Below are 18,973 nucleotides of genomic sequence, written 5' to 3' on the forward strand. Positions count from 1 at the left end.
TCAAATATGGATAGGGATGATTAATTCTGGACAAGGGCATGGAGTTAGTTCTGATTATATAATTGAAAAGAAAGAGGGGGGACAAAAAGAAAAGAAAGAGGATACTGTTTAGTATCATCATTTTGAAACATGAAACATTAATTATTTATGCAAAATATTCTAGCATGTAATGGAATCTTATCACTTTGGAATATCTCATTTCAAGAGATGCTGAAAAACTTAACAATTATGCAAAAGAAGAGAACTTTTTTCTGAGGAATTCGATTTTACTTATCTTCCACTTAGGTTTTCTTTTGATAATTAATTAATTAATTAATTTGAGAGAGTGTGAGCGGGGCGGGGGTGGAGAGAACGGATCTCGATCACAGTTGGGCGCCGGGATTGGGGCTTGATCTCATGACTCTGAGATCATGACTTGCACCGAAATCAAGAGTCAGATGTTTAACCAACTGAGCTGCCCAGGAGTCACCCCCACCACTTAGGCTTTCTTGAGAGAGATTTCCATTTTGCAGAATATTACTTTGACAATACCTCATGCTTCTACTTCCTAGTGGTCCTGAAGTGAATTAGCCATATGCCAATGATGAGACCAGGTCCCACTTAATCAGGTAGGGAAATCATAGAGAGGAGAGTTAAGGGAACATCAAAATTTATCAGAAACCAAGTTTGAGATTAGAAACTCCTAAGAAGATTGTATAGATTAGAGAACCTAGAAAAGCAATCCTGCAATTTAGCACAGAAGATGCCCAAGGCAGCCACATGCAGAAGAATGAAACTGAACCATCTCCTTACACCATACACAAAAATAAACTCAACATGGATGAAAAACCTAAACGTGAGACAGGAATCCATCAAAATCCTAGAAGAGAACACAGGCAGCAACCTCTTTGACCTCACCTGCAGCAACTTCTGGCTTGACATGTCTCCAAACGCAACAGAAACAAAAGCAAAAATGAACTATCGGGACTTCCTCAAGATAAAAAGCTTTTGCACAGTGAGGAAACAGTCAACAAAACCAAAAGAAAACCGACAGAAAGGGAGAAAATATTTGCAAATGTGTTATCACATAAAGGCTTAGTATCCAAAATCTATAAAAAAGGTATCAAACTCAACGCCCAAAGCACAAATAATCCAGTCAAGAAATGGGCAGAAGACATGGATAGACATCTCCCCAAAGAGGACAGACAAATGGCCAATAGACACTGAAAAAATGTTCAACATCACTTGGCATCAGGGAAATACAAATCAAAACCACAATGAGATACCACCGCACACCAGTCAAAATGGTTAAAATTAACAAGACAGGAAATGATGAATGTTGTTGAGGATGCAGAGAAAGGGGAACCCTCTTACACTGCTGATGGGAATGCAAGCTGGCGCAGCCACTCTGGAAAACAATATGGAGGTTCCTCAAAAAGTTAAAAATAGAGCTGCCCTATGGCCCAGCAATTGCACTACTAGGTATATTTACCCAAAAGATACAAATGTAGTGATCCAAAGGAGCACCTGCACCCCAATATTTATAACAGCAACGTCCGCAATAGCCAAACTATGGTAAGAGCCCAGATGTCCATCAACAGATGAATGGGTAAAGAAGTCGTGTGTGTATACACACACACACACACACACACACACACACACACACACACACACTGAGTAGGATATTACTCAGCCTTGAAAAAAGTGAAATCTTGCCATTTGCAACGATGTGGGTGGAACTAGAGGGTATTATGTTAAGTGAAATAAGACAATCAGAGAAAGACAATTAACATATGATTTTACTCACATGTAGAATTTAAGAAACAAAACAGAGAATCATGGAGGAAGGGAAGGAAAAATAAAACAAGACAAAGTCAGAGAGGGAGACAAACCAAAAGAGACTTTTAACCATAGGAAACAAACAGGGTTGCTGGAGGGGAGTGGGGTGGGGGAATGGGGTAACTGCATGATGAGCATTAAGGAGAGCACATGATGTAATGAGCACTGGGTATTATATACAACTGATGAATCACTGAACTTTACCTCTGAAATTAATAGTACATATATGTTTTTTTAATTTATTTTTTTTATTTTTTATTATGTTATGTTAGTCACCATATAGTACTTCATTAGTTTTTGATGTAGAGTTCCATGATTCATTGTTTGCGTATAACACCCAGTGCTCATTGCAATACATGCCCTCCTTAATACCCATCCAGTGATCCAGTAACCCATCCCCTACCCCCCTCCCCTCTGAAACCCTCAGTTTGTTTCCTGGAGTTCTTAATCTCTCATGGTTTGTCTCCCCCTCTGATTTCCCCTCCTTCATTTTTCTCTTCCTTCTCCTAACATCCTCCATGCTATTCCTTATGTTCCACATATAAGTGAAACCATATGATAATTGTCTTTCTCTGCTTGACTTATTTCACTTAGCGTAATTCCCTCCAGTTCCATCCATGTCAATGCAAATGGTGGGTATTCATCCTTTCTCATGGCTGAGTAATATTCCATTGTGTATATGGACCACATCTTCTTTATCCATTTGTCTGTTGAAGGGCATCTCGGCTCCTTCCACAGTTTGGCAATTGTGGACATTGCTGCTATGAACATTGGGGTGCATGTGCCCCTTCTTTTCACTACATCTGTATCTTTGGGGTAAATACCTAGTAGTGCAATTGCTGGGTCATAGGGAAGCTCTGTTTTTAACTTTTTGAGGAACCTCCATACTATTTTCCAAAGTGGCTGTACCAACTTGCATTCCCACCAACAGTGTAAGAGGGTTCCCCTTTCTCCACATCTTCTCCAACATTTGTTGTTTCTTGCCAATAATACATATATGTTAATTGAATGTAAATAAAATGTAAAAAATTCAAAAAATTAAGAAGAAATTGGAAAAAAAAAAAAAAAAAGAAGGTGTCCCAGGAGCAATCTATCAGCATAATGTTCCCCTCCCTTCGTTCTTCCTTTCCTTTCTTTCTGCCCCCATCTTTATAAAGCATCTAGTATGTGCTAGGTTCAATGCTCAGGATTTACAAATATGTATTTGAACTGGACCTTGCCCTCAAAGACATACTCATAAGACAAATATGTAAACAGTTAATTGCAATTAAGTTGAGGGCATATAAACACAATTAAAATGAGACAGAGGTAGGATCAGCCAAGTAAGTTGCATCTGTGCAGGGTAATAGGGTTCTCCAGAGAAACACAACAAACAGGATATAGATAGATAGATAGATAGATAGATAGATAGATAGATAGATAGATAGATAGATAGATAGAAATTTATTATATATAAGAGTTGGCTCACATGATATTATGGAAGCTGAGAAATCCCATGATCTGCTGTCTATAAGCTGGAGAACCAGCAAAGCCAGTGCTGCAATTCAGTACGATTCCAAAGGCTCAAGAACCAAGATAGGACAGAAGATGGGCATCCTAACTCAAATGGGGAACACATTCACACTTCTTCTGCCTTTTTGCTCTATTCAGGTCCTCAATGAATTGGATGATGCCCACTCAAACTGGTAAGGGTGATCTTTATTCAGTCCACCAATTCAAATGCTAATGTCATATGGAAACAAACTCACAGACACACCCAGCAATAATGTTTTACCAGCTGTCTGGGCATCCCTTAGTCCCTGTCAAGCTGACAGAAAATTCACCACCATATGCAGTGTATACAGCACATTGCACCGAGAACATTTCAAAAACGAAAGGTTGTTATATCTTGTCCCCTCCAGAGTATAGGAGCCAAGCCCTGACATAACTAAACGTGTGAGCGGTCTCTGACAGTGGATCTGGATGTCACCGGAAAATAATCAACACCTTTATGAAAACTTCACAGGCCAGCAAGGGGAGGCAGCTATAATCTTCTCTCACATAATAGCACTTTGCTAAAACAAATTAAAACACTACTCTCTCTTACCTCCTAGGGCATGCAGCCTAGTCTCTAATATAATAGAACCCACCAGAGCCCATAAATCAGTGGGAGGAGCAGTGTGTAGAGATAAGCACCATCAACCAGTCTCAGCAGGTGACCCAAGGTGACACACCATATTTAACAAAGCCCATATTTTTTGTGTGACCTTCTGCTACAAAAATATAGTCTCTGTCATTCAACTACTTAAGCTTTCTGTTAAGATGTATGTATAATATCATCTTTGGATAAATTATACATAGATATGATAACAACTGAAATGTGTAGGTGAACTTACATCAATCTGCTATGCACAAACTCAAACTCATAAAATTTCTAACACTTAAATCGTAGATTGTGCTGTGAACAAGTTCAGATAAATCTGGGTGTTGAAAAACAGCAAAAAGAGCAAAATTAGTATTCATATATTACAGTCTAATCAGAGCCTTGGGAATCATTTCACTCCATTTTTTAAAAAAAAATTTAAGAGGCTCTTTGGAAAGAGGGAGGACTCCAAATGAAAACTTTTCAAAGGAAAATGATGCTTGAATGTGTGTGGAGGGAGAGAGGAGGTGTCCAACGACTATGATTCCAGAAACACTTCCCGGAAGATACAGACACTGAATTTCTCAAGTATCACAATGAAAACTGATGGCGAGAGAACTGATTTTGCAGAACTAAGTAATAATTTGATCAGTCATCAAGAAAAACACAAGAAAATGAACATATTTCAATAAAATAAAGAGTGAATTGTTATGAGCGAACATTTGCAGGTTGCCATTCATTTTCATGTCAAAAGACACAATTATTAATACATCATCATGATACAACCACAATTAAGGTTTCTCATAGTAGTATAATAAAAACTTCTTAAAATTTTAATACACTGGACATTGTGTTTCATCCTTTAATTTCTGAAAAGATTTACCTAGGTTTCTTGTGAATTAGAAATTTATTTAGGATGAGATCATATGACATGACAAATGTACCCCTCATTACCCATCATCATCAAAGGATTTGATTAAACAGATTTCAGGAAGGGTTTTCTCCAAGAATATGAGTATATACTGCAAATGCTTTTTAATCATCTAGTAGACCTGTAGATTAAACAGAACTGGAAACCCTGTGCAGGGTAGCCCTCTTGGAGCCAGCTCCAAAGGAACAACCTAAATAGAGTGGAGGGACAAAACCACTCCAGTGCAGGAGACAAAGAGACCAAATTTATTCAAAGCACACATACATACAAGTTCCTCATAGACTTATTCTTGGAGTAGCCCCCATTCAGTTAGAAAGCCCCTCCTGGTTACCAGGCAATAAGTATGCTGTCAAGGACTCACAGTTGAGGTGTTTCATCTGTTTCCACATTATTTTATAGTTACTAAGACCCTAGTTTACAACCAGCATATAGAAAGATGCTGCATGCGCCAGATAATATCTTAATTCTTCAGGAGTACATAGCCTATTGGTGATGAAATGTGCTCTTGAGAAAGTAAGAATAATATTATTCTTTCATTCGTATCATTAGGGGGAAAATACCACTTTTTTTTTTTTTCTTAAATCACTTTGTCTTTAAAAACTCATAATGGGGGCGCCTGGGTGGCTCAGTTGTTAAGCGTCTGCCTTCGGCTCAGGGCGTGATCCCAGGGTCCTGGGATCGAGCCCCGCATCGGGCTCCCAACTCTCCTGGGAGTCTGTTTCTTCCTCTCCCACTCCCCCTGCTTGCGTTCCCTCTCTCCCTGGCTGTCTCTCTCTCTCTCTGTCAAATAAATAAATAAAATCTTTAAAAAATAAAATAAAAATAAAAATAAAAAACTCATAAGGATACTAATTGTTGACATTTACCAAACAATATTATGGACTAACCACAGTGCTACTAAGTGTTACCAAAATAATCCAATTTAACCTGTACCTATAGGCAATTACAATTATTATTATTTCAATTTTATGAACTAGGAAACGGAGATTTAAAGGGGCTGAAACTGCTTCCCCATAACCACGTCACTGCATGTCTGGCCCTGGAAAGTGGATTTTTCTCACTCCTCCAAACTCTTTGAAATTATACAATTCAGCCTGGTACTGCAGAAAGAATTTGAAAAAACTGCAAAGGAGGATTCAGGTCAGATTTCACATTGATCCAAATCCAAGGGACAGTTACTGAAGCTGAAAGCCCTTCATGGTCTGAAAATACAGTTTTTCTCACTAAAACTTCAAGCCTTCTAAGAAGCCAACCTTCTCAGATTCCAATGGTGAAATTCATCTTCTTTAAAAAATGACGTCCAGATAAATACCAGGATCCAACTTTCAAATATGCCAAGAGGTCAGCCCACAGAAAAATAACTTATAGTTAAGGATTTTGCCCTTTCAAAAATAAGCCAGCATTTTAATGAAACTTAACAACAATAAGCACTACCCTCACCTGTTTATACCTGCCCCATACCCTGTGTCACTCCCTCTGGCTACACTCTTCTACCATGCATTGCAATAATTAGATGCATTCAAAAATGCAGTAAGGCAAATAATTAAGAAAAATATTCTTACCAGTAAGTTAAGTTCCCCTTTAGTTCCACTACGGTATGTCTGCAGTATTAAGACAAGATCATTGTTTGCAGTTCACAGCACCTAGAGATAGATTTGAAAGTTATAATTATGGAGATAATTTTCATCTTAAAAAAAAAAAAACACTTTTAGGGGCTTCTAGGTGGCTCAGTTAAGCGGCTGACTCTTGATTTTGGCTCAGGTCATGATCTCAGGGTCCTGGGATGGAGCCCTCATAGGGGTCCGTGCTCAGCTGGGAGTCTGCTTGAGGATTCTCTCTCTCCCTCTCCTCCCCTCACCCTACCCCCTGCTTATACATACCCATGATCTGTCTCTATATAACTTTTTTTTAAAAAAAATTAAAAACACTTTTAAGTTTGTGTTTATCTTTTCTCTGTTAAAAAAATATTGGTTTATTTCCTTTCTCTCCACCCCCCAAAAAATTCCCAAATGCCTAAACAATAACACTGTTCTGTTGCTATAAAAAGACATCCTATAGATTCCTATCTATGAACAAATAAAGCAGAGAGGGCAGACATGCAGAAAACAGCCACATAATTACACTTCTCATTGAAAAAAATTATTGACATGTCTTCTCTCACAAATTCAAGTATTTTGCAACAGACCACAGTATACAGGACTTTCTACTTGGCAGTCCTCCATGAACTGTTCTTCAGAATAGCCACTTGCTTTTGTCTGAGGCGATGATCAATGTGTCAACATAAAACAGTACAGACTAAAGCGATGAGAGCTCTCTCAGGAAGCACTCTCCAAGACCAGGACTCTATGAATTACACAGTTAACATAAGCCTTCAATTCAAGAGACCAGCTCTCACCCAGGTGTGCTCTAATTCCAAGGCTCCCATCTTTTTAAAAATCAACATAAGGAATAAAGGAAGGGTTTCAACCAATACACAATCCTTTTACTGTTAATTCCTGGATGATTTGAGGATTGGCTCCCAATCCCTAAAAGACTGCTTATAAGCCTTTTTTTCACATGCCGTCCCATGAGTACACCTTTAAAAAGCTAAGACTTTCTGTTGAGCATAAGGACAGTCAAAAAAGTCAAAGAACTGGTTTTGCATACCAGTTGTCATAACCTAATGAGCATCACTCAGAAGAGCTAAATTCTATCTAGTAACTCTAACTCACTCTGGTAGAAATTACTAATTAAAGATAGTTACAAAACTACAATATTTTTGGCCTGACAAAAGAGAAGGGTTAAAATATCCAAGCAACTCAATTCCCTTTCTTTGCATTATTTGACTGTATATTTGGCCTTATTCCAAAAGCTGTTGCCAGAAAGTTATAAACAGATTGCAATCCTTCACAGAGAACTTCACACCAATACACTGAAAAACAAATTCTACCCTGGCAAGTATAAGAACAGTCCTTACTGCTGTCCAAGTGACCAAGTGACACACTGCACGGACTGTGTCCTGCCTACTTTTGTTTGGTGACCTCATTTCATACCCTTTAGGCTTACTTCTGATACCATTATTATTTGCATTATTATAACACACAGAATTGTTTATGGAAGACTAAGAATGCATAAAACAACATTTAATATGGCTCCTAGTCAGTGGGTCCATGGCACACATTAGAATATTACTGTGTTTATTGAGTTCTGTAGGCTAATAGAAGAGTTTGACCTAACTAGGAGCACAGAAAATCTCCATCATTTTGTTGTGTCCAGCATCTTCTATGTGTTACAAGTCATTCAAAAGGGAAAAGAATAAATGAAATATGTGCACGTTGAGTCCAAATGGGATCTGCTGATGTCCTGCCCCACTGAAGGAGTCTGAATTTAAACGATGTGATATAGGATGTCCTCTATCTATCCCCATGATAAAGAATGTCACAAATCAGGTATATTCTACAGCCGGGGAGGCACTTTTATAGTTCCAATATTAAGTCTCTCTGAGACACCTCTCTAAAACCCATCCACATCATATAGCTACCACAGGGGGCTCTTCCCAATGGCTCCCACCTTCTTAACACTCTCAGGGACACCCATGACAACAGGGATCAGTGCCCGTGCTGAATTATCCACAGTCTCGCTTAGCATTTTCAAAACTGTTGTTTGGCATTAGGCATGAAGACTGTAGCTACTGATCAAACTTGTTTGTATGCTCACAGCAGCAGCATATGCCTGCTGAGCTCTCATCTGCTTCATCCAACTTTGGTTGAGAAAGCATTCCCATCAATCATGGATATAAGTTCTTTGCAACTAATCCAGTCACCGTGTGTGTGTGTGTGTGTGTGTGTGTGTGTGGTGTTGGTGTATATAAAGGATTATCTCTTATTATTAGGTCTTTCATTACTTCATGCTGTAGGAATATGATCTCTAAAACGGGGTAATCCTTTAGAATGCAACAATTATATATATATATATATATATATATATATATATATATATATATTTGAAATTATATTATATTAATTATATTAATTATATAATTATATTAATTATATATTATATAATTGAAAACCTTTATGTTGATATTAAAATATCTATAAATACATATATGAATATACATGCTATTTTAAAATCATTTTTTCTCGGGGCGCCTGGGTGACACAGCGGTTAAGCATCTGCCTTCGGCTCAGGGCATGATCCCGGCGTTCTGGGATCGAGTCCCACATCGGGCTCCTCTGCTGGGAGCCTGCTTCTTCCTCTCCCACTCCCCCTGCTTGTGTTCCCTCTCTCGCTGGCTGTCTCTATCTCTGTCAAATAAATAAATAAAAAATCTTTAAAAAAAATAAGTAAATAAAATCATTTTTTCTCATCCTTTCTAATTCTTTTCTCCTTTTCTGTTTTCATACAGTAATATTTAGATACTATGTATCTGGACAATTAGGATATGCATATATTGGAGGTACAAGCTCAAACATTTTCAATGATAAGGGTATAGACACACACACAACAACACTGTAGTCCAAGAAAATGTCCTCATTGTATTTTTATGATATTTATCAGGATATATAATCCTCTGAATTTATTTAATCTACAAAACTTTATCCTTTCTCCCACCATTGTTGATACAGATACCAGTATCTTATTTTCTATTCTTAGCAAATCGTTGTTTGTTTCTTTTTCCAAAGTCCCTCTGTTTCCTCTACTTAAGAGATTTGAATAAATATGCCTACCAAATGCAAAGGGGGGTATACATAGAAAAACTGATGGGGAAATCTAAAGAATTTTTAGGTCTATTAAAGCAAAATGGACCTTTGGGCCCTTGTTGGTTGGTTGCTTGCTTTTTTACTGGGGGAAGAGAAAAGCATGAGTGAAAAAAATATATAAATACATAGCGTAGGTACATCAAATTAAACTGTACTCACTTAAGGAAACCAAACACAGAGAAAGTGCTAGAGGAAGAAATGGAACTTCCTCAAAAGCAAAAGGCATTAAAGTGGATGAGGCCGGTCCACTCAGTGAACAGCATACCTGTGGCAGGAGCTCTGAATCGGGTTAACACAGGTCCTCAGGCCTTCCTAATTTGGACATCATACTGCTTTGGTTATTCAGTATTTGAAAATAGTATTTTCCACACAATGTGGCCCCTAAAAGCAAACCAATGACTTCCATCAGGTGCTTAGCAAAAAAAAGCGGTGATGTCTTCCAATCCTGGAGGAAAAGTTGGCTGCACAAGAATTATTTAGAGATGATATATCACTTTTCTACATGGCACCTAGCATATTTTCCAGGTGAATTCTCTTTACTTACTGAATTTACAACATATCATATGTAACTTGCAACGGCATTCTAGACAAAATTAACTAAAGACCACATGGCTGTCATAATATTCTTGCTAGGCTTCACTCTGTATTTTTATACAATGAATCTTGAGTTCAATAAGGGCACACTTCGATTATTACTGTAACCCCAGTGTCACGGCTGAGACCATAATGAAGCTTAACAAATACATTTTGGACGGATTAATGATTGAATGTATGAAAGCTACGCACACCAAAAAAATAGGAGTACTTCACAGTTACTCAATCTGACAGTCACAGGTGTGCATGTCACACACCATTAGAGGAGTCACCACCCTACCACCACTGTGCCTATCGAAAGGGACACTAACATAGAGAAAAAAGAGACAGAGGAGCTGAAAATAAACTGAGTGTGTCCTTACTCCCTGTGTGACTTCAGGCGAATGACATAACCTTTTGGAACGCCAATGGTCTCATGGGTAAATAAGGGATTAATGGTATCTATCTTGCAGGATAGGTTTGAAGATAAAGATTAACTTGTATAAAATGCTTAGTTCAGGGCTGAGGATCTAGAAGGTGTTCAGTAACCAGAGGGACAGCACAGATCCCCGTTACCACCCAGAGGCAGTCAGCGAGGCTGGGAGGAGCACTTGCTCAGACATCACTGAAACTCAGCCAACGGCATGAAACCACGCTACCCCAAACGGTGGCAGAGGAGCCCTGACAAATGCTCTGTAAGGCACATGTGTGAGCAGTTACTTGTCTTATTCTCATAAGACGGAAAAGGATTTCTCTACTAATGTTTTTCAAGTTTGTGAGTTCCTTAAGGCTGGGGGACCGGGGCGGGGGGGGGGGGGGAGCAACTCTTTAAATTTTGCCTCCCTAGTACTCAAGCACAGTGGCTGTCATATCGTCAAATATTGGTTGCTTAATAAATGTACGTTGAATGAAAATACCTATTCTATATGTTTTGTTGTGTGTGTGTGTGCAGTGTGTGTACGTGTTTGGAATCAAGAGTGGCTATTTTTTTTTTCTGTTTTTATTTTACTTTATTTTAAAAATGTACCTAATCTCAATTAATCTTCAGACAGTGGAGATGTTTCACTGATTTTTTAAAACAGACTGAAAACACCTCAGCTTTCTGTCAATATTTGGGTCAATATTCTTAAAAAGTTGGGATTGAAAACCTCTCCCTTTCTCTCATCAACTAGCATTTGCCTGGCAGGAATGAGCTCTTGATTCAAATCACTAAAGTCCATATGCTCAAAATGTGTACCAAGATACTCGATTCAATGTTTTTTGAAGGAATACAGTATCTTTTAAAAAGAAAATTATATATGATGCATATAACATTCCCTAGAATATAAGCTGGTAGTACAGTAAAAATGAGCATACAACAGAACTTCTTCAATATGCTTAACATAAAATGATGCACAATACAATAACTGGGGAAACTACGATCAATAGAAAAGTTGCTTTGGGAAATTATTTATAAGCAAAACCGTATACAAGCAATATGAAAATGCTGAATTTTGTACTATATGTTAACTAACTAGAACTTAAATAAAAATTTGGAAAAAAAATTGAGTTTGTTCCTAGGAATACATTTGAAGGAACACTCTGAAAGGAAATAGTCCCAATTTCTGATACTAGTTTCAGCATGTGTTTACTCAAAAACAATGACTAACCCCCTGCTAAAGGTCATATGTGATTTTTCTTCTACATTAATTGAAGACATACTTTGTGCTGCATGTTGTACTAATTTATCTCTGATTCACAAGTGCCCTCTAAGTTCGGTACGACCAACCGTAATTTAACAGAAGATGCAATGATTTCCGTTAGATTCGGGAGCCCGCACAAGATCACAATGAGAGTGAGTAGCATAGCCGTGATGGGAACCTGTCCATGTAGCTGGAAGCTCATGATTTATCTACACTAGCCTGACTTCCTTATTCCATCATTCATGTACCACGCCTTGAGTTTGAGAAAAGCACTACATGGTAGTTATTTCTCTATCTCCTACTATTTTTTAAAGTCATACACCTAACTGTCATAAGGAGGCTAATAGCACCATGTGGAGAAACTTGCAAAGAATATTCCAGGGCAAATCAGAAGACCATGTGAATTTTGTTGTTAGCTCTCTCATTAATACTGCTTATTAACAGCAAGTTTCTTAACCAATTTAGGTCTCAGTAGCCTCATTTACAACATGAGAATGCTAACAATTATATTTTACAGTCTCTTTTTGCCTTAAAAGTTTATGATTACAGGAAAGGGGTGCCTGGGTGGCTCAGTCAATTAAGCAGCCAACTCTTGATTTTGGCTCAGGTTGTGATCTCAGGGACCTGGGTTGGAGTCCTGTGTTGGGCTCCACGCTCAGCAGGGAGTCTGCTTGAGATTCTCCATCTCCCTCTGTCCCTCTCCCGCTCACGTGTGCTTGAGCTCTCTCTCTCTTTCTCTCTGTCAAATAAATATTTTTTTTTTAAAAAAAGCTCATGATTACAGGAAAAAATAGCTCTGATAATAAAGCTGGAAGAGAAGGGCAAATAAAATATTACAGAGGATGGGGTCATGAACTTTTATACAAGGGAAGATTAAATGATTAGAAATCTATACTGTGGAAAGATGAATATACAAAACAGATCAAAATGAATAAAATCTTGAAAGATACAGGAGAGGTGAATATAATTATGCTTTCTATAATCTTGGACTTCTATAACTTGAAAGAGAAGAGGTTCCCTCAGAAAAAAATTGAGATCAAATCATATACAACAGAATTCTATTACCATGACAGGTCATAAATGTCAAAGAAATACCTAGCTTCCAGAAAGGTTGAGACCTATTTTTGGCAAGTGCACTCCCAGTTTATTAACAGAGAGCAGGGTTTATACCCTACTTTGAGAGTATTGGAGACTCTCCCATTTGAGAACAGTGTGGAAAACCACATACCTCTCAAGAACTCTTCCCTTCTCTATGGATGGCTAACCTAGAAGGACCTGGATCTGACCAATGCTATCAATTACACTCAGGAACTGCGGAGTTTTGAGCCACTCCCAGCATGTAGCACATAGCAGGTGATCAATAAATACTTGTTTGAATGAATGAGCTCTGCCACTTCCTAGCTGTGTCACCTTGGGAAAATTACGCAACTCCTCATTTTCTCTGCAATCAACTATGGACAGGATTTATTCTGCTGCTATCTGAGAGGTGAGGATCAACATGACTTACTCCCTACAGGGTCCCCGATAGGAATCCCTCTCAAAGAGGAAGTTTAAGGCAGTTTGTTGTAGCAGAATACTAGAGTGGTAGAGCAGATCCTGAGGCCACAGGCCACATCTACAAGGCACAGGCCCCTCATCGCACCATCTGTGGTCTTCCAACCATGAATACTGAGAACAACCCTGGAGGGGCGAGATTCAGCTGCATTACCTAGTCAAACCACAAAGCTTGGACTAGACCCTCATGACACCAAGGGAGAAGCTCTTGTTTCTCCAAATCATACAACTTAAAGCCCCACCTACCAGAGGCCAGAGGCCCTCTTATGGACTTGCTTATCCCCTGTTTATCACCTTTCTGTGTGATGGGCAGGAACATTCTTCATTTTCTCAATTCTGTCAAGTGTACTGTAGCAAATGAAATCGTGTTTGAAATGGTTTTTAAAGTAGTAAGTAAAAATGTCAATGTTTTATGTTAAGAATAAATTGAACAGATAATCTTTTAGATCTCAAACAGGATCTAGCTCTGATTTTATATTACTTTCTCATGCAACTATAGATTGTCTCCCCAGGAAGTACAAATGTCCATAACAAATCTGCAGTTCTCAACACAATTGACTGAGGAGCACTTTGCTTTTGTATATGATCCAAAATGTATGTGATGATAATCTCATATATCAGAAGAGCAAAGCTCTGCTTTGACGAAAGCCTGATCAAATTAGGTGGTTGTGGACAAGTTAATACCAAGGTCAGGCTCGTTCAGTGATGATAATAGGATGCATTTACGTGGGGCTTGTTGTATGCCAGGCACTGCTCTGTTTTATATTTTATGAATTCATTTTATCCTTACAACGCTATGAGGTAGACACTTCTTGTTTTTAAGGTTCTCATTTTAAAAATAAGACAACTGAGGCACAAAGAATTTACATATTGCCTAGGATTACAAAACCATTTTTCTGGATACAGCTTTAAAATCGTGCTAGTCTTAAATAATACCAAAGGTATTGTCACAGCATCAGAACATTTTTAAACCAGACTCTTGTTCTTTAGGGCTGCAAACTTAGTGACCACACATATTTTCATATCTTCAATCACGATTAAAGAATGGAATTCCAAGTCATACTAAAGTACATATAAAAACTTCATGAAAGTCTTTCAGGCACATTTAGGTATGAAAACAAGTTAATATCACTATTATTAGGACTTTCTGTCTGAAGGCATTAAACAAGGGCATCTTTGTTCATTCATTCAAGTATTTATTACTTGACTACTCCATGTCCGGCACTGTGGTCAAGGTCTGCCCATAAATGGAGAGCCCTATGTCCCTGAAATAGGAACTTGTCTAAACAAATCCGATCCCAGGATACTATTCCCAATTTCCTGCTTGAGCCATTCCACCTGCTGCTTTGGTCAGAGTATTTGCTCAAACAGCTTTCAACCCCAGACCAGCGTCCACTGTTGTTAATCCGTTGGCCTTTGGAACTTAGAATTTCTGCTTCCCTCTCATCTTCCCAAAGCACATGTAGGGCTACGCTCTCTAACTCTTCCTCAAAAGAAGACTGAGTTTCAGTACTCTGCCCACATTCCCAATATTTTTCAGTACTGTCTATATCTTAGTATTGATAGCTACGGTAACAATACTGTGATGGTGATAGTCTCACACCACAGCAAACCTTAGGAGACAAATAATTTTCAAGTGGTTTTACTATTCCACCCATGAGGAATTTTTTACCTAAGAGGTCATGTTAGAAAGGCTTTGAAGGAGATAGCAACTGGTTAAGGTGGATAACTTGTGACCTATGTTTTTGTTTTTCTTTTTTTTCTTTATTATGAGTAATAAATGTCCACTGTAGAGATCTGGTAAAATACAAATAGCTATGTATACACATACATACACCCATAAGTATGTGTGTGTGTGTGTGTGTGTGTGTGTAAATATACACACATACACATATGCATATATATAATAAAAATAATCTGTCAAAGGTAAAACTACTAAGTGCATTTCCTTCCTATAACATTATAAACATTTTACCTTATTGAATAATCTAACACACCATTTTATGTTCTTCTGCTTAAGCCAATCTTCGTATAAATAGAAAACTAGCTTGAATTTAAACACATTGATATATGCTCAAACATTAATGTAAAATCATATTTAGTCAGTGTAATTCATAACAATAAAATTTTGGTAACAACCTAAATCCTCCGTAATAGAGAAATAAGTACCTAGAATAGACTGTGTATTAGACAACTTTGTAGTTTTAAAAAATTGGGTTTTCAAAGAATATTGAATGCTGAGAGAAATTTCTTATGTTATAAAATTAGATGAAACAAAGCACCTCAAAATTGTATATGAAGTATGGCTCAATTTTGCCAAAAAAATAAAAGAAGGTATGATTCTATAGCTTCATGGGAAGTAACACTCGAAGAGAAAAGGAGAGATTGAAAATGATCTAATTTAATAAGTACTTTAATGATCATGTATTATTTTTTGCATCAAAGTAAACAAGAGAGGAAATTAAAACACTTTTTTTTTCCTCCAAAGTTGCACAGTCATTTGAGCTAGGTAAGTAAATGACTCAGTTTATGAAGCTATAAAGAGAAGAACGGCATTCAGGGTAGGGGTGGTGCTCACTATGGGATAGCAGGAGAGGAAGCTAAGAAGCCTAGGAAATCAGGGCATAGTCAACAAGACAGATGTAGTTTGAGAGGCTGAAGATGAGGGCAAAAAGTAGATAAAATAGACGTGAGCTAAAAAATTGGATTGCGATGAAGGTGTGAAGAGCCCTGGGTGTCTTGCTTAGAAAATTAAACTTCATCTTGGAACAGAAGACCATTGTGGGTTTTTAGTAGGAAATGACAAGTTCAAATTTTTGTATCAGGATGATAATTCAGGTTCATATCTTTGTATTCTCAGATAAACTCAAGGTTCCAAGGATCTGGATGTCTTGATTCATTAGGAAGTAAAGAAAAAGGGGAGAAAAGAGGCAACTGAATTGATTTTGTCTAAGATGTTGAGTTCAGCCCTTACCTTAGTGGAAGAATTTTAAGCGCTCTTTGGTTCCTTTCAGAGAAGGTCTTTGAGCAGAGAAGAGAGCAAAGCAGCTTAGAAAATTCTAGATATGATGTAAAGTTAAATGATGGGAAACACAAACTCTGGTACTAACAGTACCCTTGAGTAGGTCACAACCGCCAGGAACTTCTGCATCTTCCTTTTTTAAATTGGAGCTAACAAAATTCTGCCTCACCACTCTCAGAGTGGCAATAGATTTTATAAATTGTGAACCATGTAACAGAGATAATGTCAATGAAAGCAGGATGCCAAAGAAATATGTGCATTCCTATGTTAATTGAAGCATTATTCATAATAACCAAGCTCTAAACAACCTAGGGGTCTGCTGATGGATGAATGGATAAAGGAACAGCGAAACACAATCACACACACACACACACACACACACACACACACACACACTGAAATATGATTCAGCCATAAAAAAGAAGGAAATCCTGCCATTAGCAACAACCTGGATGAACCCAGAGGACATTATGCTATTGAAATAAGTCAGACACTAAAGGAAAAAATACTATATGATCTCATTTATGTGTGTGTAATTTGAAAAAGTCAAACTTACAGAAGCACAGAATAGAGTGCTGGCTGCCAGGGACTTGGGTGGGGGTGCTTATAGGGAAATGCTGGTCAAAGGGTACAAACTTTCAGTTATAAAATGATTAAGTTCTGGGGAGCCAATGTACAGCAAGGTGACTACAGTTAACAATGCTTTATTGTGTACTTGAAATTTGCTAAGAGAGTAGATCCTACTAAATATCCCCGCCCCCACACATACACAGGTAACTATGTGAGATGATGGATGGATTGTGGTAATCATTTGGCAGTGTATATGTATACAAAATCATGTTGCACACTTTAAATAAACACAATTTTTGTGTGTCAGTTATACCTCAATAAAGCTTAAAAAACAATGTTTCAATTAAAAATAGATAATATCTACCATAACATAATTATTATTTTATATACACTCACTAGCAAATGGAAAGTTTGTTGTGTAAAAAATACCTAAGGGCAAAACCTAACTTGTAAAACTGTGAAAATAAATAGCTAATCAGCAGAACATGAATAAGTTACTCAATAACTAAAAAAAAAAAAAAAAAAAAAAAAAAATTCTAAAGGCCTCTGGCTGCCTCAGTTGGAAGAGTATGCAATTCTTGATCTCAGGATTGTGAGTTCGAGCCACACACTGGGTGTAAAGATGACTAAAAAATAAATAAACTTAAAAAAAATCTAAAACTGCTACAAAGAGATGTCATAAGATGTCTAAAAACTGAAGGATATTTAGACATTTAGAGTCTAACAGTCTAAATAGCCTAAATAGACTACTTAACTTCTAATTTATCATAATAAAATGATAATTCCTATTAACTGTAATATAGAACAGAATATGCAAATTCAATGACAACTCTCAAAATATCTTTATGTGGACCAAATCAAAATGACTTTATATGATGAGTTCCGGGAAACTGTGAGCAAGAGGAATGATATACAAACATAATGGTGTTACTCAAAAGACCAAAATAATAATTTAAAACAACCTGCCAGTATGTGGGCCAAGACCATGATTCCCCAGTGTCTCTACAGAATGAGCTCTGCATATGGTAGGTGTCAAACTACTCTCAGTTAAAGAGATGAATATATGGATTCTAAGCATAACTTTGTGGTCAATCAGTAGGGGTTCCCCTGTCTTTCACTCCGGCCAAAAAGTGATCAGCAAATCAATCAGAAATATAAGGTGATCCAAAGATATTTGATGACGTCAAGAGTAGAATATCGTTAGTGATACTTTGAAAAGTATTTATTACAACAAAATTTGTATTGGTTTAGGTAACTTGAAAGTAGAGTTGATCACACCCACACATTTACAGTGAGATGCATCTGGGGTGATAGAGAGTAAGAAATAAAATCTAAAGATACACTGTCAGTTGAAAATTGTAATTAACATAAACATTTTTATATATTCAAAGTCAACATTCAGAAAAATACTAAATGTAACGCAGTCCTATTTCACAAAATGTGGAAGTTCACCTGTGGGCTAGGTCTGTTTCAGTTTTCCATAAAATTGTGCATCTGCAATTATCTACAAATTTCAAGCAAAAGAGGAATAGATGGTGGCGGTGATGGTGATGGTGGTAAGGGTGGTGGTGATGATGAGGAAAGAAAGAAAGAAACGAATCTGCCTTAATTATGGGAAATAACAAAAAAAAAAAAAAGGAATATTGGGGAAAGTTATTCAGATCTCCAGTCCACATTAATTTCCTCCTCCAGTAGACAAAAACTCTTAGTAAATATAAACCAATATAGTAAACTTACTCTTCAGGTCCCCAACACTATAGTACCAGTACTACCAATTAATGTGAAATGGAAACTGGTAATGATTTATCTAGTGAAGGGGTTCTCAACTCCATGAGGCTCACAGACGCGTTTGAGAATCTGGAGAAAGCTAAGGACTGTCTCCAGAAGCTTACACACATCTTCATGCATACACTGTATCGAACACAACTGCAACGGTTTCAAAAATTATTCAAACTACTC

At 37.5% G+C, this 18,973-nt stretch overlaps 1 protein-coding gene across 4 annotated transcripts in view; it reads right to left on the minus strand.

Moving 5' to 3' along the window:
• The window catches only part of CHL1 (cell adhesion molecule L1 like), a 205,432-nt gene that overhangs the window by 149,967 nt on the left and 36,492 nt on the right, over positions 1–18,973 (minus strand). For all 4 annotated transcript variants that reach the window (XM_087866853.1, XM_045808105.2, XM_087866851.1 and 1 more), the window contains exon 2: positions 6,434–6,514. The gene's annotated coding sequence lies outside the window, so the exon portion shown is untranslated. The remainder of the gene's footprint in view (positions 1–6,433; positions 6,515–18,973) is intronic.

The sequence above is a fragment of the Ursus americanus genome, chromosome 14 (assembly GCF_024610735.1).
Source record: "Ursus americanus isolate L20-20 chromosome 14, mUrsAme1.1.p, whole genome shotgun sequence".
Taxonomy (NCBI): domain Eukaryota; kingdom Metazoa; phylum Chordata; class Mammalia; order Carnivora; family Ursidae; genus Ursus; species Ursus americanus.